We start from the raw sequence: 26,529 nt of genomic DNA, 5'->3' as shown, positions 1-26,529 counted from the left end.
GAGAATTGCTTTACCTGTAGATCATTGTGCGGAGGCGGACTGATTGGTGCCGGTGGCTACGTGTAGGCTAAAGCTCGAAGACACATGGTCGGAAACATGAGCTCAATAGGAACCATGGCTCAGATCGTGTTTGCTTTGGGTAAGCTATAAAAGAGGCTGATGACAGTCAATCATGGTAGACCAGACAGTGCCAATGCAATGTCATCCAATCGGATAAAAGTAGTGGCGGTAGTGAAGTAATGGCAGTCAATAAGATGAAAGTAGTGGGTAATGGCAGCCAATCAGATGAGAGTACTGGGTAATGGCAGCCAATCAGATGAGAGGAGTGGAGTAATGGCTTTGCGTGTGGAGTGAGTGTGGCTATGTGGAGTGGGCGGGGATATGTAGAGTGGACGGGGCTTGATACATACACACACACACACACATACATACACTCATCTTTATATATATATATATATATTTGCCATGAGGCTAAGATCTTACAAGCAGGTAGTTTGCAACTGCCCGACCCGATCTCTGCCAGCTCTGAGCAGTCACAGACCGCTCCTTCAGGCAATGCTGCTGCTTAATTTATCTAATGTGAACAGAGTAGCTCTTCCTCTGTAGGTCTGCTTTGTTGATGGGGTATCACTGCCAACATCTTGCTAATTGACAGCCGACTCTCTACAGTTAGACAGCAGGGATTTGACTGTCAGTCGGCATATCATTGTCAGAGATTCCCCGTCAACAGAGCGGAGCAGAAAGAAACGAGCTGCTCTGTCAATGTAAGGTCAAGAGAAGAAGCAGAATTGCTGGCAGGAGCAGTCCATGACTGCTCTGAGTTGGCACGGATCAGCACTGGGCAGAACAGTCAGATATTTAGCAACTACTTTCCAGTAAGTTCTGAGCCCACGAGGGGAAAATAAAAAAGTCCCGGGTAACCTCTTTTAACCACACCTTCTTTCAGATTCTTTTTAAACCACTTGAGGTAGGTACAAGAATAAATCTATGATAAATTTGATGTACGTCATAAACACCTAATTTGAGGGAACATTCTGTTGCCTCCACTTAGTAAATCTCCACCATTGGGAATTCTGTTTTTGAGCATGTATTTATTATTTGCTGATCAAGCAGATGGGAAATCAGACATTAAATATTGTGAGAGCTCATTATATTATATATGTAAATTCTCATTAGAATTGCCACATTTTTTTCCTGCACTATATAGACATTTACTAATGCGTTCTTTTGTTTGTTATTTTTCTGTTATATCTGATATGTTGAACACATTTAACAATTTCACTCTTCCCTGATAAATCTTGTCATCTAGTTCTTTTTTACTCTTTAGGAAACAGGTGACATTTGGAGATGGGCCATTATTAGCTAAGTCAAATCCATGTCAGATGGAACATAATGGATCACATTTAGTATTTAGCACTATTTCCTCTGAACTGTGCAGGGTCAATTTGAATTGCCACATACAATCTCATTTTCATTGTGAGTGCCCACGCTCAGAGAAACGCTGTAAAAGAATAAGGAAATTGCACAAATCAACTCTCATTTTGATAAAATCGTTGTGAACACTGAGCTTAAAGCGTAAATGTAGAAGTTTGTTTAGTTTTATAACTCTAAGACCTTTTTATTTTTTTGGATGGAGAGTGAACACACGGGACCTGACCGCTCTTACGACTCTGCCCCCATAGTACTTCCTTCCTGACCTCTCGCGGCTTCCTGCTCATAGTCTTATCACTACAGAAAATGTGACACTGTACTGGCTGAAACATGCCAAAGGCATTAAAATCCCTTACATGGAAATTACCTCTTTTACTGGCGGAGAATCCAGGACTCATTTACAAGTCTTCAATCTGAAATACACATAACACTCAGGAAAATGATCAGATTTGCTATAAATATAACTGGCAGCTTGCACAATTTAAAGAAACAGGGCAATTTTATGTTAAATATGTAAAAAAAAATGTATATTTCATAATAACAACAGGAAAAAAAAATCCTAAAGAGGTTGTTTGGATTTAACTCTTTTTAGATTATATATTTCCTTTTGGTAATCTTATTTTTTTTTTCAGTAATCGCTGGACAAACCCACAAACCCATATTTCAGCTGTACCTAGGTTTATTCGGGTGCTAAATGGGTATCAGCTTCTAGTACTTTAAAAGGAAAAAGAGTATAGAATCATAGAATCGTAGAGTTGGAAGGGACCTCCTGGGCCATCTGGTCCAACCCCCTGCTCAAAGCAGGATTCGCTAAATCATCCCAGTCAGATGTCTGTCCAGCCTCTGTTTGAAGACTTCCATTGAAGGAGAACTCACCACTTCTCGTGGCAGCCTGTTCCACTCATTGATCACTCTAACTGTCAAAAAGTTTTTTCTAATATCTAATCTGTGTCTCCTCCCATTCAGTTTCATCCCATTGCTTCTAGTCTTTCCTTGTGCAAATGAGAATAAAGTTGATCCTTCTACAATGTGACAGCCCTTTAGATATTTGTAGACAGCTATTAAGTCTCCTCTCAGTCTTCTCTTTTGCAAACTAAACATTCCCAAATCCTGCAACCTTTCCTCATAAGACAGGGTTTGCAGACCGGTCACCATTCTGGTCGCTCTTTTCTGAACTTGCTCCAGTTTGTTGATGTCTTTTTTAAAATGTGGTGCCCAAAACTGGACACAATATTCCAGATGAGGTCTGACCAAAGAGGAGTAGAGGGAAATAATGACTTCACGTGATCTAGACTGTATGCTTCTGTTAATACATCCTAGAATTGCATTTGCCTTTTTTGCTGCTGCATCACACTGTTGACTCATATTCAGTCTGTGATCTATTAGTATACCCAAGTCTTTTTCACATGTGCTGTCACTTAGCCCTATTCCTCCCATTCTGTATATGCTTTTTTCATTTTTATTGCCCAGATGTAGTACTTTGCATTTCTCCCTGTTAAAAACCATTCTGTTAGTTGCTGCCCACTTCTCCAGTTTATTTAAATCTTTTTGAATCCTCTCTCTCTCTTCTCTAGTATTAGCTATCCCTCCTAGTTTTGTGTCATCAGCAAATGTAATCAGTTTACCCTCAATTCCTTCATCTAAATCGTTGATAAAGATGTTGAACAATACAGGGCCCAGGACAGAGCCCTGTGGTACCCCACTTGAGACATTCTTCCAACTGGATGTGCAGCCATTTACGACCACTCTTTGGGTCCGATCACTAAGCCAGTTATGAATCCACCTAACAGTTGCCTTGTCCATTCCATACTTAGTCATTTTTTCAATAAGGATTGTATGAGAGACTTTGTCAAATGCTTTGCTGAAGTCAAGATATACTATATCTACAGCATTTCCTTGATCCACCCAATCAGTGATACCGTCATAGAAGGAAATTAAGTTAGTCTGACATGACTTATTAGTTACAAACCCATGCTGACTCTGTTTAATCACTTCATTCTTATCCAGGTATTGACATACATGTTGTTTAATAATTTGTTCAAAGATCTTTCCTGGTATAGAAGTCAGACTCACCGGCCTATAGTTGCCTGGGTCCACCTTCTTCCCCTTTTTGAAGATAGGAACAACATTTGCTCTTCTCCAGTCTTTTGGCACTTCTCCTGTTCTCCAAGAATTTTCAAAGATTATGGAGAGGGGTTCAAAAATTTCTTCTGCTATCTCCTTCAGTACTCTGGGGTGTAATTCATCTGGACCTGGAGACTTGAATTCATTTAGGTTAGCTAAGTGTTTCCTCACTATCTTTCTGTTTATAGCTATCCTGGATTCTTCTATTCCCTTAATAGGACAGTGAATAACAGTTGATGTTACATTTCCTTTCTGAGAGAAAACAGATGCAAAATAGGAATTTAAAAGTTCAGCCTTCTCAACATCCTGTCTTACCATTTCATCATTTTCATCCTGTAAAAATCCTATAGCATCTTTGACTTTTCTTTTACTTTTGACATATCCCCAAAATCCTTTATTATTACTTTTGACATCTCTTGCAAGCCTCAATTCATTTTCAGCTTTAGATAATCTGATTTGTGCCCTGCAGGTTCTGCAGACAGCATTATATTCTTCTTTAGATATGCCTCCCTCTTTCCATTTTATAAACATTTTTTTTTTCCTTTTTAGCATGTGCTTAAGTTCTGTGTTCATCCATCCTGGCTTCCTTAAATGCTTCCTATTCTTCCCTCTTTTCCGAATTGTTAACAACTGTGCTTTGAGAATTTCATTTTTCAAGATTTCCCATCCCTCCTGGACATTTTTGTCTTTTAGGATATCCAGCCATTGGATCCCTCCAACTCTCTTTCTGAATCCCTTAAAATCTGCCTTTCTGAAATCTAACCTTGACGTCTGAGTCTTCACTGGTTTTCCGCCTCTAGTTATCCAAAATTCTAAAATAGCATGGTCGCTACCTCCTAGGGTCCCAGCCACTTTTACCTCCTCAACCATTTCCTCCCTGTTTATAAGGATTAGATCCAAGGTAGCAGTTCCCCTTGTTTTCTCCCCTACCTTTTGGAAGATAAAGTTGTCAGCAAGAGAGGATAAGAATTTCCTTGACCTGTTAGTTTTGCCTGAGAGAGATTCCCAACAAATGTCTGGATAGTTGAAATCTCCCATGACAACTATGTCATATTTTTTGGAGAACTTGGCCATTTGATGCATAAAGAGTTCATCCATATCTTCAGCTTGCACAGGCGGCCTGTAGTAAATGCCTACAATGGTGTCCTTTCTATTGTTCTGTCCTTGTATTCTTACCCAAACAGTTTCCACAGAACTCCCAGTCTCTGAAGCTTCAATCTCTGTGCAGATATACGTGTTTCTAACATACAATGCGACACCCCCTCCTCGTTTATCAAGTCTGTTTCTTGCAAATAAGTTGTATCCTTCTAGTCTTGTATTCCAATCATGTGTATTGTCCCACCAAGTTTCAGTGATTCCAATGACATCATATTTCTTTTCCTGTGTTAGTAGTTCCAATTCTCCTTGTTTGTTGTCCATGCTTTGTGCATTAGTATAGAAACATTTTAGTTTGTGATTGGTTTCTCTTTCTCCAATATTTTTATTAATTAGATTCTTTCGTCTTTGTTCTTCCTTTCCACTTCTAATAGCAGAGTTCTCAATAGCATTTGTCAGGTGTATGGCTTTTTCTGGTCTTTTGCTTCCCTTCCCATGTTGTTCTAGTTTAAAGCTCTCCTTACAAGTGTAGCAAGGCGACTTCCAAATACATGCTTTCCAGTCTTCGTAAGGTGCACCCCATCTCTAGCAAGTAGTCCATCGTATAAGTAGTTCACTCCGTGATCCAGAAATCCAAATCGTTGCTGACGGCACCATCGACGTAGCCAGTTGATCACCTGCAGAATCTTATTCCACCTCCTTGCTCCATGGCCATCCACTGGGAGGATGGAAGAGAAGACCACCTGCGCTCCCAGTTCTTTCACTTTCTTGCCTAAGTCTTCAAAGTCTCTGCAGATGGTTTCCAGGTCGTTTCTTGCAGTGTCATTTGTCCCCACATGTAGTAGCAGGAATGGGTAGTCATCTGTAGGTCTGAAGAGTCCTGCTATCCTGTCAGACACATCTTTAATTTTTGCACCTGGAAGACAGCACATTTCTCTTGAAGTTATATCCGGTCTGCAGATAGCGGCCTCTGTTCCTCTCAACAGGGAATCCCCCATGACCACCACTCTCCGTTTCTTCTTCACAACATTTTTCTTTCTCCATCCAGGAGGACTCTGAAGGCGTACAAGGTTGCTGTTTGTTGGCAAAGTCTTATCCTGATGTATTTCTTCATCGTTTTCCTGCGTGAGAGCCTGGTACTGGTTTCTGAGCAGTATGGGTGCTGACTGCCTCCTGATCCTCCTGCTTCTCTGGGTCACATGTCTCCATTCCTCTGTTTCTTCAGGTGCACTTCGAATTTCTTCTCTTTCTGTAACATGAAGAGATAATTCTGCTCTGTCCAAGAACTCTTCACCTTCCTTAATGATCTTCAACGTAGCTAACCTCTCTTCGAGATTTTGCAACTTTTCCTCCAACAGGGACACAAGCTTGCATTTGTGGCATGTGAAGTTTGGTTTTTCCACTGGTATATCTGTGAACATGTAGCAAGAAATGCAGCTCACCAAATGGCTCCTGGCCTCTTCCATCTTGAGATTTCTTAAAAACGATGAAAGATGAGCCAAAATTCGGCGCGCGGTTTTTCCGATTTCCTCTTTTCAGCTGCAACGGCCAAAACCCAGTGATCGTTGAGCTCGCGGAGACTGTTCACTTATCCCAGAAGGCACTGGGAATATGCAAATGATCTCCTCAAGACTCTTCCCCTGGTGAGTAAAGGAGAAACAAAAAAGAGCTGTCAAACAGGAAGTTATTAAACAATTTTACCTAGTACTGGATTTACATCTCAAGGTCCAGTAAACTCAGATTGTAGACATTCCTTTTTTTTTGGAATAAACTCCTTTAATTTCTCCTGTGGTAGCACTGATTTTCTCATAAATAGAGTTTAATACTTATTATCAGTTTATTGTCAAACAACCCTTCCAATAAGTAGGGATTATCCACAGTGAACAGCCCCTTTAAAGAAATATAAATATTATTGTTTTTTTTAAAAGGAATGAAGAAAAACACTATTAACCTGCAGCTATGGGGTTAATCTGCAGGGTAATAGCATTCTGACACAGTGTGAACTTCACTCTTTTGATCATAGGGGTAATGTTTCAGTTACTGCTCTGTGCATAGACAGAGGTGGCTGTAGCCGTGCCCCCGACACTGACTGACTGGGGGTGCAGTTACAGCCGTCTCTGTCTATGTACAGAGCGGTGACTATACGCATGCTGGCACCAACCCCATTACTGAAAGGCCGAGCCTGTCGGGAAAAATAAGGTTCATTAGCTTCCCAGCATCGGGATTCTTAGTGTGGCGGCCATAAAGTGTCAGATTAACCCCATATATGCAGGGTAATAATAATAATCTTTATTTATATATCGCCAACATATTCCGCAGCGCTTTACAGTTTAACAGTTTCAAAACACAACTCATAAGTAACAACGTTAACAATACAATAATTAAAGCAAAATAAGACGACCCTGCTCGTGAGAGCTTACAATCTACAATGAGGTGGGGGAGATACAAAGTACAGGTGTGTATTTACAATGGTGTATTTACAATGAAGGTCCAGCCATCTTGAGGGAGTGAGGGATGGATGGAGATAGTGAATGGGCTACACACACACACTTACACATAGAATGACTTTGATTAGTGAACGTGATAGGCCGCGCTGAACAAATGTGTTTTGAGGGAGAACCTGAAACTATGCAAATTGTGGATAGTCCTGATTTCTTGGGGTAGAGCATTCCAGAAGATAGGAGCAGCACAGGAGATGTCTTGGAGTTGGGAGTGGGAGGTACGGATTAGTGCAGAGGTTAGTCGAAAGTCGTTTGCAGAGTGCAGTGGTCGGTTAGGCCGATGGAAAGAAATGAGGGAGGAGATGTAGGGGGGTGCTGCACTGTGGAGAGATTTGTGGGTGAGAACAAGTACTTTGAATTGGATCCTATAATGAATGGGCAGTCAATGTAAGGACTGGTGAAGAGCGGACGCGTCCGAGTACCGATTAGTCAGATAGATAACCCTGGCTGCTGCATTAAGTATGGACTGGAGAGGGGATAGTCGAGTGACGGGGAGGCCAATTAATAGAGCGCTGCAGTAATCCAGGCGGGAGTGGATCAATGCTACAGTGAGGGTTTTTGTTTCCATGGTGAGAAAAGGGCGGATTCTAGAGATGTTCTTTAGGTGTAAGCGGCAAGAGCGGGCAAGAGATTGTATATGGGATGTGAAGGAGAGATTGGTGTCAAACATAACACCCAGACCGCGCGCCTGCTGCCGGGATGATATTGTGGTACCACCCACGGAGAGGGAAATGTCAGATTTAGGGAGGTTAGTAGATGGCGGGAGCAGAAGAAGTTCAGTTATGAAGAGGTTGAGTTTCAGATAGAGAGCGGACATGATGTTGGAGCCTGCGGACAGACAGTCACTGTCCTTCTGTAGTACAGCAGGGGTAAGGTTGGGGGAAGACGTATATAGTTGTGTGTCATCAGCATAAAGATGGTACTGAAAGCCAAATCTGCTGATGGTCTGTCCAATTAGGGCCGTGTAGAGAGAGAAAAGAAGGGGGCCAAGGACTGAGCCCTGAGGTACCCCGACTGCAAGAGGAAGAGGAGATGACGTGGAGCCAGAGAACAAAACATTGAAGGAGCGGTCAGAGATATAGGAAGAGAATCAGGAGAGAGCAGTGTCCTTAATGCCTAGTGACTGGAGCCTAGAGAGTAGGAGATGGTGGTCAACAGTATCGAAAGCTGCAGATAGGTCAAGAAGAATGAGCAGAGAGTGGTCACTGTTATGTTTTGCTGTCTGAAGGTCATTGGTCACTTTGATGAGTGCAGTTTCAGTCGAATGTAGGGGGGCGGAAGCCGGACTGTGAAGGGTCTAGAAGGGAGTGAGTGGAGCGGTAACGGGTAATAGAGTTTTTTTTACACTACGGGTTCCCTTTAATCAAAAACATGGGATAGAATAGTCATCCATGCTACATAAATAAAATGTACAGAAGTCAATTATTTAGTGTTAAAGAAAGTACAATAAAACATTTGCACATATCAATCAAAAAAACATTATTATATTTTGTTTCTTGAAGGGTTTATCTCATGACTGATGTTCACGGGCACACTGATTCCCAGCCCTTCTGGCTTCCCGGGGTGGTGCACTCCTAAATTGTTGACAGCTCAACAGCGCCATTGCTGTGTTGCAGACCTAAACTGTGTACTCTCCCAAGGTGCTGGCAGAGGTAACTATTCCTCTGCAGCATCAATGGAGTGCAGAAGCATTGAAGCTGGCTAGGACCAGTGATCCGGACAGCTGGAGAGCAGCACCTGCAAGGAAACTGTCCACCTTTGATAGATTACAGCACTGGCCTGTAACCTAGACAACAGGCAGTAAATTATAGAAGTAAAAATCCCTTTATTCTTGTGAACAGAGGCATTTTTAATAGGAGGTAAATTGCAGCTGCTTGTTGATACAAGAACTTTGCAATTTCCCCTTTAATTACTGTAAATCTCATTTCAGCACACCTGTAATTTACCATTGAAAGGCAAACAAGTTTGGATAATTCATAATATATTTTGGACTGTTGCAAAAAGTGAAGCAAAGCGTAAGCCATGTCTGCATTTTCCTAAGTCTAACATTGTAATAAATGACACAGTTCTTACTGAAATTGTACGTCTCTGCCAGGGCCGGCTCCAGATTTTCCTGGGCCCCAGGGCAAAAAAAGTCTCAGTGGGCCCCTTTATTTATTTATTATACTTTGCTTATATAGCACTATAATATTCCACAGTGCTTTAAAGACATTATCATCACTGTCCCAAGTGGGGATCACTCAGCATGTCTTTGGAGTCTGGGAGAAAACCGAAGTACTTGGAGGAAACCCACACAAACACTGGGAGAACATACAAACTCCTTGCAGATGCTGTCCTTGGTGGGATTTGAACCCAGGACTCCAGCGCTGTAAGGCCCTTTAAACACATACCACAATTCATGACACACAGATGAGAAACAGAGGTATAGTACAATGCCAAAGATTTCACTTATTTCTTACGTTAAATGAGTGATATCTATTATGAATTCTACAATAGCTCTGAAACCGGTGAGTCCTTGCAGCGCACATGTGCTGGGGGGATTCAAAAGTCTGCAGTCACACAGAGTGACTGCAGACTTTTCATTTGAAACTGGACAGAATAGTCCTTCATACAGTATTATGGGCACCACTGACAAAGAATGCCATGAGCGTTTGAAACACGTTGCTGCTATGCTGTCCTTTTACTAGCTTTTGTACATATTTTTGCACCATCTACCAATATTTTTTTTTTACAAAAGAATCTTGCAAGCTTGATCAAACTCTCGTTTTCATCTCCATACATTGCTCCATACAATATAATGGGCCCCATATAATTCTCCATATAGTGTAATGGGACCCATATATTTCTCTATGCAGTATAATGGGTCCCATTTATTGCTACATACAGAATAATAGGTCCGATACATTGCTCTATACAGTATAATGGGTTCCATAAAATGCTCCATACAGTACAATGGGGCCCATATAATGCTCCATACATAATAATGGGCCCCATAAATTACTCCATGCAGTATAATGATCCCCATATATTACTCCATATGGTATAATGTGCCCCATATAATACATAAAAAATAAAAAAAATTATCAAATACTCACCTTGTCTGGTCTCCTCAGCTTCTTCTGACTTTCTGCAAGGCTTGGCACAGAGGGCACGCTGTAGTGATGTCATCCCTCTTTCTGTACTGAGATGTCACAGAGAGACAGAAGACACTGAGAAGATCAGAGCAGTGAGACCGAGGAGAGGTGAGTATTTGAAACAGTTCAAAGTACAATGCACTGGCACCGTGCCCCCTGGACTCACAGGCCACATAGTGTGCTGGTGTCCCCGACAGCGAGTTTGCCCCCTAATTTGTGCAGGACCCAGCACTTGCCCGGGTGTGCCAGGACGTGACATTGACCCTGGTCTCTGCACTATCTTGGTGAAGTCGGCACATGTCTTAACACCTAAAATGATCTCATGGAAAAACAATTACAGCCAAACATTATTTTTTTCTTAAAGCTGGTAATCTAATACTTTTTTCCACATATGAATGACTTAATATTGATTACTGCATTTACACAATTTGATATCACTTTGATAATGTTCAGCAAACACTGACTGCTGTCTGGACGGCTACCAATTTTGTCTGGAAACAATCCAGCAGAGGGCACATTCATTTGAATGGGAATGCAAGTGTCATAAAATATCTTTATTTTGCCTCCTTTCCAGCTGCTATCTGCTTTTTAGCTGGATCAAACAATCTAGTTTGCCCGCCCCCCAAAAAACAGATAGTTATTGTATCCATTTTTTGATAACTTTGAAGTCTATAGTAAATGGCACATAACGGATATTCAACCATTAGGTAACGGGTACGTATTTCAGCACAGCGCATTCCTAGAGCACTAGAGACATTCAGAAACACCTCTACTAAAATATTCTTAACAAATGAAACAAAAACAGTTGCAAATTGAAAACCAAAGTGTCCATTTTTTCAAGTGGATCTGGTCAAAAACTGAAACTTTGGTTTACATTTTTCTTCCATTTTTGCTCTTTTTGTAACTGATCTCTGAGAAAAATTCTTTGAGGGAATTGCTGTCCATTTGTAGGTAGACAGCAGGATTACATATACTGTATATAAGTACTAGAAATTAGCAGATATGCGGAGGATTGAGTTTGTGGTTTCACATAAATTTGAACATTTTGAGATTCGAGTCGATTCCCGGTTTTCAAGAAATGAAAAAAAAACCTTGCCGGAACCAATTTCCAGACTGCTGAAGCATCAGAGAAAGGGCTAATGTAATTTTGCATTGTTGCACGGACCTCCCCATAATGCCCGGGAGCTATGACATCTTGCGGATTATCATACTGTGTTCAGTGGTGTCCAGTACCTGGGCCATCACAGATCAGCGATTCTCGGTAGAGCTCAGTTTGTACGTCATCTCCAGAGTCACCGGGTAAGGCCGGGGTCACACTTGCGTGTACAATGCGAGAGACTCGCATCAATACCCGTCACTGCCGCCGCACATTCCGGTCCCGAGTGTTGGCGGCAGTGCCAGGTATTGAGGGGAGAGACTCGCGCAAGTTTCTCGCATTGCACTCGCAAGTGTGATCCCGGCCTAAGTTTCTCTCTCCTTCAGTTTGTAAGCTCCTATGGTCATATGGTCTTAGGCTAAGTTCACACTGGGCATTTTTGCTGTGCTTTTTTCTGCAGCAAAACCTGAGTGCTTGGCAGGAAAACAGCTGCGTCAAAAACGCAGGTTTTGCTTTGTTTTTTTGCAGCGTTTTTGGTGCACTTTTTACATGCTACATGTCCAAAACAACTACTGATGACAAAAAAAACAAGCTGTGCACATGAGATTTCTGAAATATCATAGACATAGCTGGCACTGTGAAATGCAGCTGAAAATTAGCATTAGGCTTGTTTCACATTTCCGCTTTTTGACGTCAGTCAAAATCCGCCAGTTTGTGAAAAAAACGGATCCCCACCTTTTTTGGCGGATCCGCTTTTTTCCCCCATAGACTTGCATTAGTGGCGGATGTTGACTAATGGTCGTCCGTTGGATCCGTTTTTTGACGGATCCGTGAAAATTTTAGCGGTTCCCAGGCGGACCAGACGGACTCTGAAACTTTTTTTTGGATTGACGTTCCGCTATTTTTGAGTGCACATGCCCGGATGTTTTGCTCCGGGAAACATTTTAACACTGAAATACCCTCCTTGAAGCGGCAAAATCTCTCTCTCTCTCTTCCTTTAAATTCCAGGCACTTGCCTGCTGCAATGGATCCGCACGAACAACGAATCCGGTGGCATCCGTTTGACCCTCAACGGAAACAGATCCATTTTTAATTGCTCTGGCGGATTTTGACAGACATAAACAGACGGAAATGTGAAACAGGCCTTAAAAAGCATCAAAAACTCCAAGTGTGAACTTAAGGGCCCTTTACACACAGCGATATTGCTAGCGATATCGCTAAAGCGTCACCCATTTTGTGACGCAGCAGCGATCTCACTAGTGAGATCGCTACATGTGATACTCACCTCCGACCGGCTCGCCTGCTGGTTATGGCTGATTGCGCGAGATCGGCCTGGTCCATTTCTCGTCTTTGGCTTCCTGATGGCGCCGACAATCAAGCCATGGACGCAGGCGGAAGACGGTCACCCTCGCCGCATCTGACAGGTGAGTACGACCGCCGACCGCTGCTGCATCGCTAGTGAGATCTGCCTGTTTTGGCAGCTCACTAGCGACTATTTAGCGGTCCACCAGCGATCCTGACCGGGTCATCACTGGTGCATCGCTAAATGTAACGGGGCCTTTAGCCTTAGGGTCCCGTTTCACATAGCAACGCCCCAGCGATTCCGACAATGATACGACCTTGTAGGGATCGCTGGTGCGTCGCTAGTAAGCTGCCAAACAGGCAGATCTCTTCAACGACGCACCAGCGATCCCGACAACGATGCGACCTGGTAAAGATCGCTGGTGCGTTGTCACACAGCGGCTATTCTGAACTATTCCAGCCTGCGTCCCCGAGTTCTGCGTCGCCAACGAGGTCCCTCGTCGGAGTCAAACACAGCAATGCATGCTGGCCAGCGGGACGCCGACGATGAAAAAATGGCCCAGGACATTCGTGCACAATCAGCGATATCCAGTGGGGGGACAGGTCGCCTCTATGTGTCACATGTAGCGAGATCGCTGGCGAGATCGCTGTCGCATCACAAAATCGTTGATGCATCAGCGATCTCGCTAGCGATCTCGCTATGTGAGACGGGGCCTTTAGAGTCCTCTTTCTATTCTTTCTCTCTTTCCTGTAGCGTGTAAGCTCAAATTCTGAGTAAAGTTTCTCTTTCCTCTTTCTCTCTCTGTCTATAGAGTGTAAACTCTTATGTTCAGTCGAGTCCTCTCTACCATCTGTAGTGCCTAAGCTATTAGGGCCCCGTCACACATAGCGACTCATCAGCGATCCCGACAACGATATCAATGTGTCAGGATCACTGGTAAGTCGCTATGTGATCGCTGGTGAGCTGTCAAGCAGACAGCTTCACCAGCGATCAGCACAGCTACGCCGAGCGCGCGGCGTCGCTGTGTACATTAGTTACCAGCGCACTGATGCAGGGAGCTGGTAACTAAGGTACACATCGGGTATCTAAGTGACGTGCGTCCCTTAGATACCCGATGTGTACGTTAGTTACCAGCTGATCGCTGGTCTCCTGTCACACGCAGCGATGCGTGCTGGCAAGCGGGAGACCAGCGACCAAAAAAATGTCCAGGGCTTTCCTACAGCGATCAGCGATACCGGCAGGGGGGCCAGTCGCTGATCGCTGTCACACACAGCGATCTCGCTGGTGAGATCGCTGTTGTGTTACAAAACTTGTGACTCAGCAGCGATCTCGCTAGCAAGATCGCTATGTGTGATGGGGCCCTTAGGCTACGTTCACACTATCAGTAGTCAGTATTTGGTTAGTATTTTACATCAGTATTTGCAAGCCAAAACCAGGAGAGGAGCAATTAGAGAAAACGTATAATAGAAATACATCACCACTTCTGTATTTTTCACCCACTCCTGGGTTTGGATTACAAATATTGATGTGAAATACTGACCACATACTGATAGTGAGAATGTGGATCTTATTGCGTATTCCTGTGTCTTGGTACCTTGCCTAGTACTTCTCTGTCCGCCTGCCAGGAGGCAGAATATCCTGGTCCTTGTGTTTTTGTCCATGTGTCTCTGTCTGAACTCAGTCTTGCCTCTCCTTGTCTGTGGTTCCTTCTCTGCTGTGTCTTTCCTTGTGTCCTCCCTATCTGAGGCTCTGCTCTCTTGCAGCTCTGCCTGCTCTGCTCTCTTGCAGCTCTGCCTGCTCTGCCCTCTTGCAGCTCTGCCCTCTTGCCACTCTGCCTGCCCGGCTCCCTTGCCGCTCTGCCTGCCCGGCTCCCTTGCAGCCCAGCCTACTCCGCACTCCTGTGGCTCCGCCTACTCCGCACTCCTGCGGCTCAGTTCCTAAACTGTTCCAAAATACACCACTCCGTCCTGCTTACACCCGCTGTGTGAACAGGTCCCTACCTGTCCCTTCTCATACCACGCCAGCCGGTCCTGTGTCTCCAAGCCGTGCCTGCTTGCCCTGTGTCTCCAAGCCGTGCCTCCTTGCCCTGTGTCTCCAAGCCGTGCCTGCTTGCCCTGTGTCTCCAAGCCGTGCCTGCTTGCCCTGTGTCTCCAAGCCGTGCCTGCTTGCCCTGTGTCTCTAAGCCGTGCCTGCTTGCCAATGTACCTAGCCGTGCCTGCTTGCCCTGTGTCTCCAAGCCATGCCTGCTTGCCCTGTGTCTCCAAGCCGTGCCTGCCTGCCAGTGTACCAAGCCGTGCCTGCTTGCCCAGTGTCTCAGCCTGCCTGTTAGTCACACCTATCCAAGTGACTTGTCCCCGAGTGGGATCAGCAGCCACAGCCAGACACCACCCTGGAGTGGCACCCGACAGCTACCTGCCGCACAAGCCTGACCTCACCATCAGAGGCTCCAGTGAAGACCGAGGTAGCTGTCGTAGTCACGCCCCTTCCAGGGTAGTCTGGTTTGTGGCACAGTGGGGTCACAACCCCCCGGCTCGCGCCATTCAGCCAAGGCGCGAGCGTGACAGACACATATATATATATAGTGTCTTGCGAAAGTATTCGGCTCCCTGGAACTTTTCAGCCTTTTCCCACATATCATGCTTCAAATATAAAGCTACCAAATGTAAATTTTTGGTGAACAATCAACAACAAGTGGGACACAATTGTGAAGTTGAACAAAATTTATTGGTTATTTTGCATTTTTGTGGAAATTCAAAAACTGAAAAGTGGGACATGCAAGATTATTCGGCCCCTTTAACTTTATACTTTGTTGCGCCACCTTTTGCTGCGATTACAGCTGCAAGTCCCATCGAGAGACTGAAACTCTTGCCCATTCTTCCTTGGCAAACAGCTCGAGCTCAGTGAGGTTTGATGGAGATCATTTGTGAACAGCAGTTTTCAGCTCTTTCCACAGATTCTCAATTGGATTCAGGTCTGGACTTTGACTTGGCCATTCTAACACCTGGATACGTTTATTTGTGAACCATTCCATTGTAGATTTTGCTTTATGTTTGGGATCATTGTCTTCTTGGAAGACAAATCTCCATCCCAGTCTCAGGTCTTTTGCAGACTCCAACAGTTTTTCTTCAAGAATGGTCCTGTATTTGGCTCCATCCATCTTCCCATCAATTTTAACCATCTTCCCTGTCTCTGCTGAAGAAAAGCAGGCCCAAACCATGATGCTGCCACCACCATGTTTGACAGTGGGGATGGTGTGTTCAGGGTGATGAGCTGTGTTGCCTTTATGCCAAACATATCATTTGGCATTGTTGCCAAAAAGTTCGATTTTGGTTTCATCTGACCAGAGCACCTTCTTCCACATGTTTGGTGTATCTCCCAGGTGGCTTTTTGCAAACTTTAAACAACACTTTTTATAGATATCTTTAAGAAATGGCTTTCTTCTTGCCACTCTTCCATAAAGGCCAGATTTGTGCAGTGTACGACTGATTGTTGTCCTATGAACAGACTGTCCCACCTCAGCTGTAGATATCTGCAGTTCATCCAGAGTGATCATGGGCCTCTTGGCTGCATCTCTGATCAGTCTTCTCCTTGTTTGAGATGAAAGTTTAGAGCGATGGCCGGGTCTTGGTAGATTTGCAGTGGTATGATACTCCTTCCATTTCAATATGATCACTTGCACAGTGCTCCTTGGGATGTTTAAAGTTTTGGAAATCATTTCGTATCCAAATCAGGCTTTAAAGTTCTCCACAACAGTAGTCCGGACCTGCCTGTTGTGTTCCTTGGTCTTCATGATGCTCTCTGTGCATCAAACAGAACCCTGAGACTATCACAGAGCAGGTGCATTTATATGGAGACTTGATTACACACAGGTGGGTTATATTTATCATCATTAGTCATTTAGGAGAACATTGGATGATTCAGAGATCCACAATGAACTATAAGATGCGCCTTTTCTGGAACTTAGCCTATCTATTCCCATTGCCTTGTAGCAGTGGATAATGGGTTAATAATAATGGGTTAATGTCACCTTGCTATTAAAAGGTGACATTAAGCCGATTAATAATGGAGAGGTGTCAATAAGGCACCTATCCATTATTAACCCTAGTCTATTAAGGGGTTTAAAAACACACAGACATTAATTAAAAATTCTTTTAATGATATAAAGACACCAAGTTTTTGACCATATTTATTCCTCTGCTAATCCATAAATAAACCATGGTCCTGTAACAAAAATAAAACAAAAAAGCAACAATATCCTTACCTTATCCGCTGGTAAGCCATGTCCCCCTCTGCAATCCATCAGAAGAGGTTAACAGGTTTACAACGGGACCGGTGCTAATGTGACCAGCCCACTGTAAACCACTGCCAGAATGAATTATTTCATCTCTGCACAGACTCCCTGGCTGACCGGAGATGAACTAATGAGCGTGGGAAAGTTTCTGCATTTTTTCCCAGGGACGTCAGTGAGGCTGCACGGAGTCCCTGGCTGACCTGAGGTGAACTGATGGGCATGGGAAAAATGCAGAAACTTTCCCACGCTCATTAGTTCATCTCCGGTCAGCCGGGGAGGCTGCACAGAGATTAAATAATTCATTCTGGCAGTGGTTTACAGTGGACTGGTCGCATTAGCACCAATCCAGTTGTAAACCTGTTAACCCCTTCTGATGGATTGCAGCGGGGGACCTGACTGACCAGCGGAGAGGTAAGGATTTTTTGTTTTATTTTTGTTACAGGACCATGGTTTATTTATGGAATAGCAGAGGAATTAAGGCCCAGTCACACATAGCGATCTCACTAGCGAGATCGCTGCTGAGTCACGAGTTTTGTGACACAACAGCGATCTCACCAGTGAGATCGCTGTATGTCACAGCGATCAGCGACTGGCCCCCCTGCCGGTATCGCTGATCGCTGCAAGAAACCTCTAGACATTTTTTTCGTCGCTGATTTCCCGCTGGCCAGCACGCATCGCTGCGTGTGACAGGTAGGAGACCAGCGATCAGCAGTAAAATAATAAAAAAATAATAAAAAAATTAAAAATATTGTTATTCTCACCTTCCGGCGTCCCGCGCAGCATTCCCGCCTCTCTCCACGCTCCGGTCCCAGTAATCCTTTGCAAGAATGACCGCGAGACTTCGCGATCCCACGAGAATGGACGTCATCGCGGTAATTCTCGCAAAGGATTACTGGGACCGGAGCGTGGAGAGAGGTGGGAATGCTGTGCGGGATGTCGGAAGGTGAGAATAACAATATTTTTTATTTTAATTCTATTGTTTACATGGATCCATGGCATCAGCGCTAACGAACACAGCGATGCCGCATGCGCGGCGTCGCTGTGCTAATCCTGGTGAAGCTGTCTGTTTGACAGCTCACCAGCGATCACATAGCGACTTACCAGCGATCCTGACACGTTGATATGTGTGACTCCAGCTTAAATATGGCCAAAAACTTGGTGTCTTTATTTCATTAAAAGAATTTTTAATTAATGACTCTGTGTGTTTTTTAACCCTTTAATAGACTAGGGTTAATAATTATTAATAATTAATTATTAATTAATTATTAATCGGCTTAATGTCACCTTCCAATAGCAAGGTGACATTAACCCATAAGCCACCGCTACAGGGCAATGGGAATAGAGAGGCTAAGTGCCAGAAAAGGCGCATCTTATAGATGCGTCTTTTCTGGGATGTCTGGGGGTAGATTTTTGTAGACAGGGGGGGCAAAAACAATGGTCCCTCTCAAGGCTATTAATATCTGCCTTCACTCACTGGCTTTCCCTCTCTGGTTGTGATTTTACCACGGAAGCCCACGCATTTGTTTCCAATGAATTAACCCCTTAATTTAACACCTAGATGTCCCAAATTTTACACACAAACCCTAGTCTAATTATTAGTCAAAGACATATAAAAAACTAAATGAAATGAAATGGTTTACTGTATATAAGCCATGTGTCATTTCATGTCGGGTTTTGCCTTGATTTTACAGAAGCCGGCAATTGATTTAGCGGCTATTCTGCTACAGTATATAGAACTCTATAAAATGTACATATATATGTATATATATATATTTATATGTATTCTATGTGTATATATCTATTCTATCTTTTCTTTAATAAACATGTCAGTGTGATTTTACTGTATCGCAAAATGAATTGCCAGCTTTTGTTAAAGGACACCGGTGCGTATTTCTTGCAAGTCACACATCTGGTCCATGTGTAATCCATATTTTTCTTGCACCCATAGACTTTCATTGGCATATTATGGCCGTAATACGATGACAATCGCAGTATGCTGCGATTGTCTCGGCCCGTAAACTACGGACGAGAAATATATGGCTGATGGGAGCTGCCCCATAAAGAAACATTGGTCCGTGTGCAATGCGTTGTTTTTATGCCTCTCACTCGTCCGTAATTCTCTCTAGTGTGACGACGGCCTAATTGGAAGCTTTCCAGTATTGAGATTTGCACAAAATGTATTCACCTAGAATTTCTTTGGAAAAATTAGGCAAGCCGACAGATTTGAATTTCAAAAGATCCGCTCATTTCTAATAAGCACATTATGTGTTTTCGTTCCTGGAATCTATATGATCCCAACTATGCAGAGTCAAAGGACAAATGAAGTGCGGCACCAGAACAGGAATGCTACAACTGTAAATAAGGAAAGACTAATCCAAACACAATGACTGCTTGATAGGACCTAGAAGCAACTAATACAATTCTGATTTGCTGCACAAACTCATACTGTATGTATAGAAAAAGATTCAAATGAAGACCTCCATCAGGAGATAAAGTCCTCTCATGATGTATGTAGCATAAAGGAGGTTGGTTGTATGAATTGGGGAAAAAGAGATCGTTTTGGCCCTATAAAGGCAAAGGTGTGCTTGAATGTGCGTCTATAGTTTGATATAATACTTTATTTTCTGTCAAGTGTTCATACTCTGCTATGTGGGATAATGTATCTCTTTATTTACATACTTTCATCCATATAACATGTCTCTATTGGAGAACTGTCCATTTTGGCCAAATGTTAGGGCTACCACCCCACATGCTTGCTTCACCAAGGATGTGTTTTTTATATAGGGAGAGGGGAATAAACAACTTCCAGATAAGTGTAATTGGTGAGTTATCTTCTTTGAGGACAAAGGATTGAACATGTAAAAATTCAATATGCCTATTCCTCCTTTCCCCAGCAACTGACATTGATTAAGGTAGAACAGCCCTATTACAAAGGGATGGTCAGGTCCTCTGAGAAAAATAGAAGGTTCAGCCACTTTTTTGTTGGTAATTTTATATGCCCTTTTTTTTCCTCAACTAGGATGTAAGAGCTTCTAGAAATATCTGCCAGCACCTGACTGATAGTCGACTCATCATTAGGGCCATATCCGTCTTTCCCTATGGCAATATCAATCCATGCTTGTTCAAAATATTTCTTCTAGTAAATAGAAAAGTCAAATGAATGGACTCTTAAGGTTCCCATAGAACCAGATGTATTTAAAGGGGGAGGAAGGGAAGACGACTTCAACCATAGACCCCTGAGAACAAATCTATTATGAGTCTGAATTCAATGTCCCCCGACAGCGTTTGTTTTGTAGAGAGTTGTGAGACTCCCCATACACATACGATGGTCGGCATCACCAGATTTGTCCAATGTTAATCTAATGTGCTTTTAGTTAGGCTACTTTCACACTTGTTTTTTTTGCAGCGCGTTTTCCCCGCAAAAAAACGCATGGAAAAAACGCATACAAACGCATGCAAATGCTGCGTTTTTTTCAAACATTTTTATGCGCATGCATGAAAAAAACGCAGTGTTTTTATGCGTTTGTATGCGTTTTTAGTGCGTTTTTACCGCGCTTGCATTTTTTTCCAACATTAGTTGGCCTCACCAAAAAAATCAAGATAGGGTTAGGATTAACACTAACCCAAACCATGACTTTACTAACCCTAACCCTAACCCTAACCCTTAACCAAACCATACTAACCCTAACCCTAACCCTTAACCAAACCATACTAACCCTAACCCTAACCCTTAACCAAACCCTACTAACCCTAACCCTAACCCTTAACCAAACCCTACTAACCCTAACCCAAACCCTAACCCTAAACCCTAACTAACCCTAAACCCTAACCCTTAACCAAACCATACTAACCCTAACCCAAACCCTAACCCTAAACCCCCTTAACTAACCCTAACTCTAACCCAAACCCCTAATTTCCATTGTCTAACCAATGGTCAACAAAAAAACCCATGCGCAAAAAGACGCATACATGAGCATGCCAATGCGCACGTATGCACACCCATAGACTTACAATGGGTGTCTTGCTGTAAAAAAACGCATTGCGCGCGCATGCTTTTTTTGGGGCAAGACGGACGCCCAAAAAATGCAACAGGATGCATTTTGTGTGCCTGAGCGCACACCACAAAAAAACGCATGCGCGTAAAAACACATACAAATGCATGTGTATGCACACATAAGCGCATCCCATGCAAAATATAGGAAAAAAAGCGCATGCGTTTTAGCGCTAAAATACAGCGCAAAAAACGCAAGTGTGAAACCAGCCTTAGAAGACGATTATTTTAAATATTTCTAACGTTTGTTAAATAGTTCATATTGCTGACAATAAACTTTTCAGTTTTTAACACTTACAGAATACCTTGGAACTGATACTGGAGGTGAAGGCTCCCCTTTTTGTAAACTGTCTATGCCCATATTTATTTTTCTGTTACCTATAAAAATAATTCTCAAATAGCTAAATATATGTTTACATAAAGCTGTTATTGTGGATTAGGTAATATATGCAATGACTAAAAATATCACTGACTTTCCAAAGCATAGTGGTCTTTGACTGCTGGGGGATCCTCAAGAATTACTAGAATGTCATCTGTATACTTGTGAAAGGGAAGACAAGATATGTTAGGAGAAAGGCATTTACTGAATATCCTGACACTGTGTCCCCTCTAGACAAGACATAAATAAGTCTAAGAGGCAGTCTGCTGTCCCCCAGCAAAGTGTGTTACATTGTAACAAAGCAGGGAAGTAGAGAACTACTTTATTTACTGTGACTACGTGACAGCCCTGACACAGATAAAACATTATTGCCTCTTGTTGAGAATTCTGAACATCACTTTTGGTCCTGGGAGTTCACATTTAAGAAGATTATTAAATTTAAAAAAAACACTTCAGCACAATAGCAATTAAATAAAAATCAAAATTGTAATTGTTCTTTGATGCACTGAGTGTTGTTGAAGGTCTGGTTTAGTCTATTTTAACTTAATTGACCTGCACTTGAAATGTGATGTGCATATAGAATTTTTTTTGAGGTGGTCAAAAATGATGAGTTTTCTACTGGAAGTCTCCAATGGAAGTCTTCAAACAGAGGCTGAACAAACATCTGCCTGAGATGGTTTAGCGAGTCCTGCATTGAACAGGGGGTTGGACACGATGACCCTTCCAACTCTAACATTCCATGATCCGCTTCTGGAAACTCCTTCTTTAGGGAGCTTTTGGAGAGTTTCACGCTTTCTAAAATGGTTTTGAAGAGTTTTGAAGATTATTTGAAGATTTTTTTCCCCTAATGTGTGTTTTGAAGCCTTTTGATTGGACAGTGCTTAGTTTGAAGCGTTTTCTATCATGACAGACTTTGAAGAATTGATATGAACTCATGCTCTGTCTTTTCTTCCAATAGTCATATTTCAAATTTGATTGAATAAGATACACGGCAATGCACACATGTGCATTAGGGTGTACAGGTAGTTCACAAATTAAAAAAGACAACAGCGCTCCAAATATCTACAGTATTCATGTTCAAATGCGTTTTCATATGTGTTTTCAAACAGACTTTTTTTAATGTTTGCACAAACTAGCTTTATATATATGTGACGTTTCAGTCCTTAAAATCCAGATCAGATATACAGATTGCACTGGAGATGGGCCGATTGACTTGTGAAACTCTAATCCATCAGCCAGGTCAGTAGTCTTTGGCAGTTTTATGAGAGGCTCACAAATGTCATATTTTTTGGGATCCCATACATGGCTTTTGATTAGCCAGAGGTGGCGTGATGTCTTTATTGCTGTGTCACGCATGTCATTGTGCCAGTGTAGCAACCCTGCTGGCATCACTGCATGGCCTCCCATCCCCCACTCACCAACTTACTCACTGCTCCAGGTCATGCTGTGATTTCTCTCTGCTGCCAGTTCCTTGCCTTGTCTCCTGTCTGCTATGTTCATGTTTCCTGACTGTGTGTATAAGGGGGCGGCGTCTGAACTCTCTGCTTCTTATGGAGTCAAGGTGCACCTAGCTAATGTGTTCCTGACAAATTACCTAGAGCCCTCTACTATTTAGGGCTGCCCCACCCACTGGAACATTGCCTGAGCAATGTCTAAACTCAGTTAGTGTTTTGCTGATGAGTAAGCCAGGCCCTGTTCTATGTTTCTCCTTCTCTGGAGGCTACACTCCTAGCTTTGTCTTGTGCCTGTCTGTCTGCCCTCCAGGAGGCAGTATATCCTGGTCTCTGTGCTATTGCTCCTGACCTTGTCTTGCCTAGAACCTCCGTCCACCCTCCAGGAGGTAGAATATCCTGGTCCTTGAGTCTTTGTCCCTGTATTTTGTCTGAACTCTGTCCTACCCCTGCCTCCTTGTCTTTGGCTCCTTTCCCTGCTGTGTCTTTCCCTGTGTGCTCCCTGTCTGTGCTCTGCACCATTGCGGCTCCGCCTGCTCTGCACCATTGCGGCTCCGCCTGCTCTGCACCCTTGCAGCTCCGCCTGCTCTGCACCCTTGCAGCTCCGCCTGCTCTGCACCCTTGCAGCTCCGCCTGCTCTGCACCCTTGCAGCTCCACCTGCTGTGCACCCTTACAGCTCCGCCTGCTCTGCACCCTTGTGGCTCCGCCTGCTCTGCACTCCTGCGGCTCCGCCTGCTCCGCACTCCTGCGGCTCAGTTCCTAACCTACTTTGTCATACTCCACTCTCTCCTGCTAATACCCGTACCTCCTCCTGTGTGAACAGGTCCAAACCTGTTCCATCATACTACACTCCTTCCTGCCTATACCGGTACCTGCACCTGCTGTGTGAACAGGCCCCTACCTGGTCCTTCTCATACCGTGCCAGCCTGCCCTGTGTCTCGTCTGTGCCAGCCTGCCCTGTGTCTCGTCTGTGCCAGCCTGCCCTTTGTCTCGTCCGTGCCAGCCTGCCCTGGGTCTCATCCGTGCCAGCCTGCCCTGTGTCTCATCCGTGCCAGCCTGCCCTGTGTCTCGTCTGTGCCAGCCTGCCCTGTGTCTCGTCCGTGCCAGCCTGCCCTGTGTCTTGTCCGTGCCAGCCTGCCCTGTGTCTCATCCGTGCCAGCCTGCCCTGTGTCTCGTCCGTGCCTGCATTGCTCACCTGCCTGCCTGTCACTTGCACCTGACCAAGTGTCCTGTCCCCGTGTGGGATCAGCAGTCACAGCCAGACACCACCCTGGAGTGGCACCTGGCAGCTGCTTGACGCACAACCCTGACCTCACCATTGGAGGCTCCAGAGAAGACCAAGGCAGCTGTCTTAGTCAAGCCCCTTCCAGGGTAGTCTGGTCTGTGGCACAGTGGGGCCACAACCCCCCGGTTCGCGCCAATCAGTCAAGGCGCGAGCGAGACAGCCAGTTTTGCTAATCAAAAGCCGTGCCTGGGACCCCAGTAGATAAGAGGTTTGTGGGTCTCTCATGCCATGGCTAGAGACTACTGATAGGCTAGAGTCATGAAAATCAATCTGGCAATTTCTAGATTGCACCAGAATAGTATTGCTGGAAGAGGAACAACAATGGGACAGCACTGCACTGTGAACTTGGTGACAGAAATGGCTGATGCCAACTTCATAGTGCAGTGCTGTTCTGTTGTTGCTCCTTTTCTTAGGACAATATTCTTTTTGGTGTAATCTATATATCTGATCTTGGTCTCAAGGGTCGAAACATCACAGGTACAGTGGGTACGGAAAGTATTCAGACCCCTTTAAATTCTTCACTCTGTTTCATTGCAGCCATTTGGTAAATTCAAAAAAGATCATTTTTTTCATTAATGTACACTCTGCACCTCATCTTGACTGAAAAAAAAACAAAAATGTAGACATTTTTTCAAATTTTTTTTAAAAAAAATTAAATTTCACATGGTCATAAGTATTCAGATCCTTTGCTCAAACACTCATATTTTACCCCTTCACTACCAAGGGTGGTTTGCACGTTAACTCCCGGGCCAATTTTTACAATTCTGACCACTGTCCCTTTATGAGGTAATAACTCTGAAACGCTTCCATGGATCTTGGTGATTCTGACATTGTTTTCTCGTGACATATTTTACTTCATGTTAGTGGTAAAATTTCATTCAAATACCTTGCGTTTATTTGTGAAAAAAACAGAAATTTGGCAAAAATGTGGAAAATTTTGCAATTTTCCAACTTTGAATTTTTATGCTCTTAAATCACAGAGATACGGCACACAAAAAAACTTAAAAAGTAACATTTCCCACAAATTTACTTTACATCAGCACAACTTTGGAACCAAATTTTTTTTTGTTAGGAAGTGGTTAAAAGTTGACCAGCGATTTCTCATTTTTGCAACACCATTTTATTTTTACTGACCACATCACATTTGAAGCCACTTTGGGGGGTCTATATGATAGAAAATACCCAAAATTGACACCATTCTAAAAACTGCACCCCTTAAGGTGCTCAAAACCATATTCAAGAAGTTTATTAACCCTTCAGGTGCTTCACAGGAATTTTTTGAATATTTAAAAAAACTGAACATTTAACTTTTTTCACAAAAAATACTTCAGGTTCAATTTTTTTATTTTATCAAGGGTAACGGGAGAAATTGGACTGCAAAAGTTATTGTGCAATTTGTCCTGAGTACGCTGATACCTGATATGTGGGGGGGAACCGCTGTTTCGGTGCATGGCAGAGCTCAGAAGGGAAGGAGCGCCGTTTGACTTTTTCAAAGCAAAATTGGCTGGAATTCAGATCAGACGCCATGTCACGTTTGGAGAGCCCCTGATGTACCTAAACAGTGGAAACCCCCCACAAGTGACCCCATTTTGGAAACTAGACCCCCCAAGGAACTTATCTAGATGTGTGGTGAGAACTTTGAACTCCCAAGGGCTTCATAGAAGTTTATAACATACAGCCATACAATTAAAAAATCATATTTTTCCACAAAAATGATCTTTTCACCCTCAATTCTTATTTTTCCAAGGGTAACAGGACCCTAAAAGTTATTGTGCAATTTGTCCTGAGTACGCTGATACCCCATATGTAGGTGTAAATGATTATTTGGGCGCATGGCAGAGCTCAGAAGGGAAGCAGCGCCATTTGATGTTTTTGGCTGGAATTGAGATCGGACACCATGTCGCGTTTGGAAAGCCCCTGATGTACCAAAACAGCGGAAACCCCCCACAAATGACACCATTTTGGAAACTAGACCCCCCCAAGGAACTTATCTAGATGTGTGGTGAGCACTTTGAACCCTCCAGTGCTTCACAGAAGTTTATAATTCCCGTATTTTTTCCACAAACATGATCATTTAGTCCCCAATTTTTTTATTTTCCCAAGGGTACCAGGAGAAATTGGACCCCAAAAGTTGTTGTCCAATTTGTCCTGAGCACGCTGATACCTCATATGTGGGAGAAAACTACTGTATGGGCACACGTCGGGGCTCGGAAGGGAAGGAGTGACGTTTTGGAATGCAGACTTTGATGGAATGGTCTGCGGGTGTCATGTGCGTTTGGAGAGCCTCTGATGTGCCTAAACTATTCAAACTCCCCACAAGTGACCCCATTTTGGAAACTAGATCCCCCACGGTACTTATCTAGATGTGTGGTGAGCACTTTGAACCC

This window comes from Dendrobates tinctorius, unplaced genomic scaffold (assembly GCF_039654945.1).
Source record: "Dendrobates tinctorius isolate UK_male_01 unplaced genomic scaffold, ASM3965494v1 ptg000082l, whole genome shotgun sequence".
In the NCBI taxonomy this organism is placed as follows: Eukaryota; Metazoa; Chordata; class Amphibia; order Anura; family Dendrobatidae; genus Dendrobates; species Dendrobates tinctorius.
Note: the sequence above shows the minus strand (reverse complement) of the source record.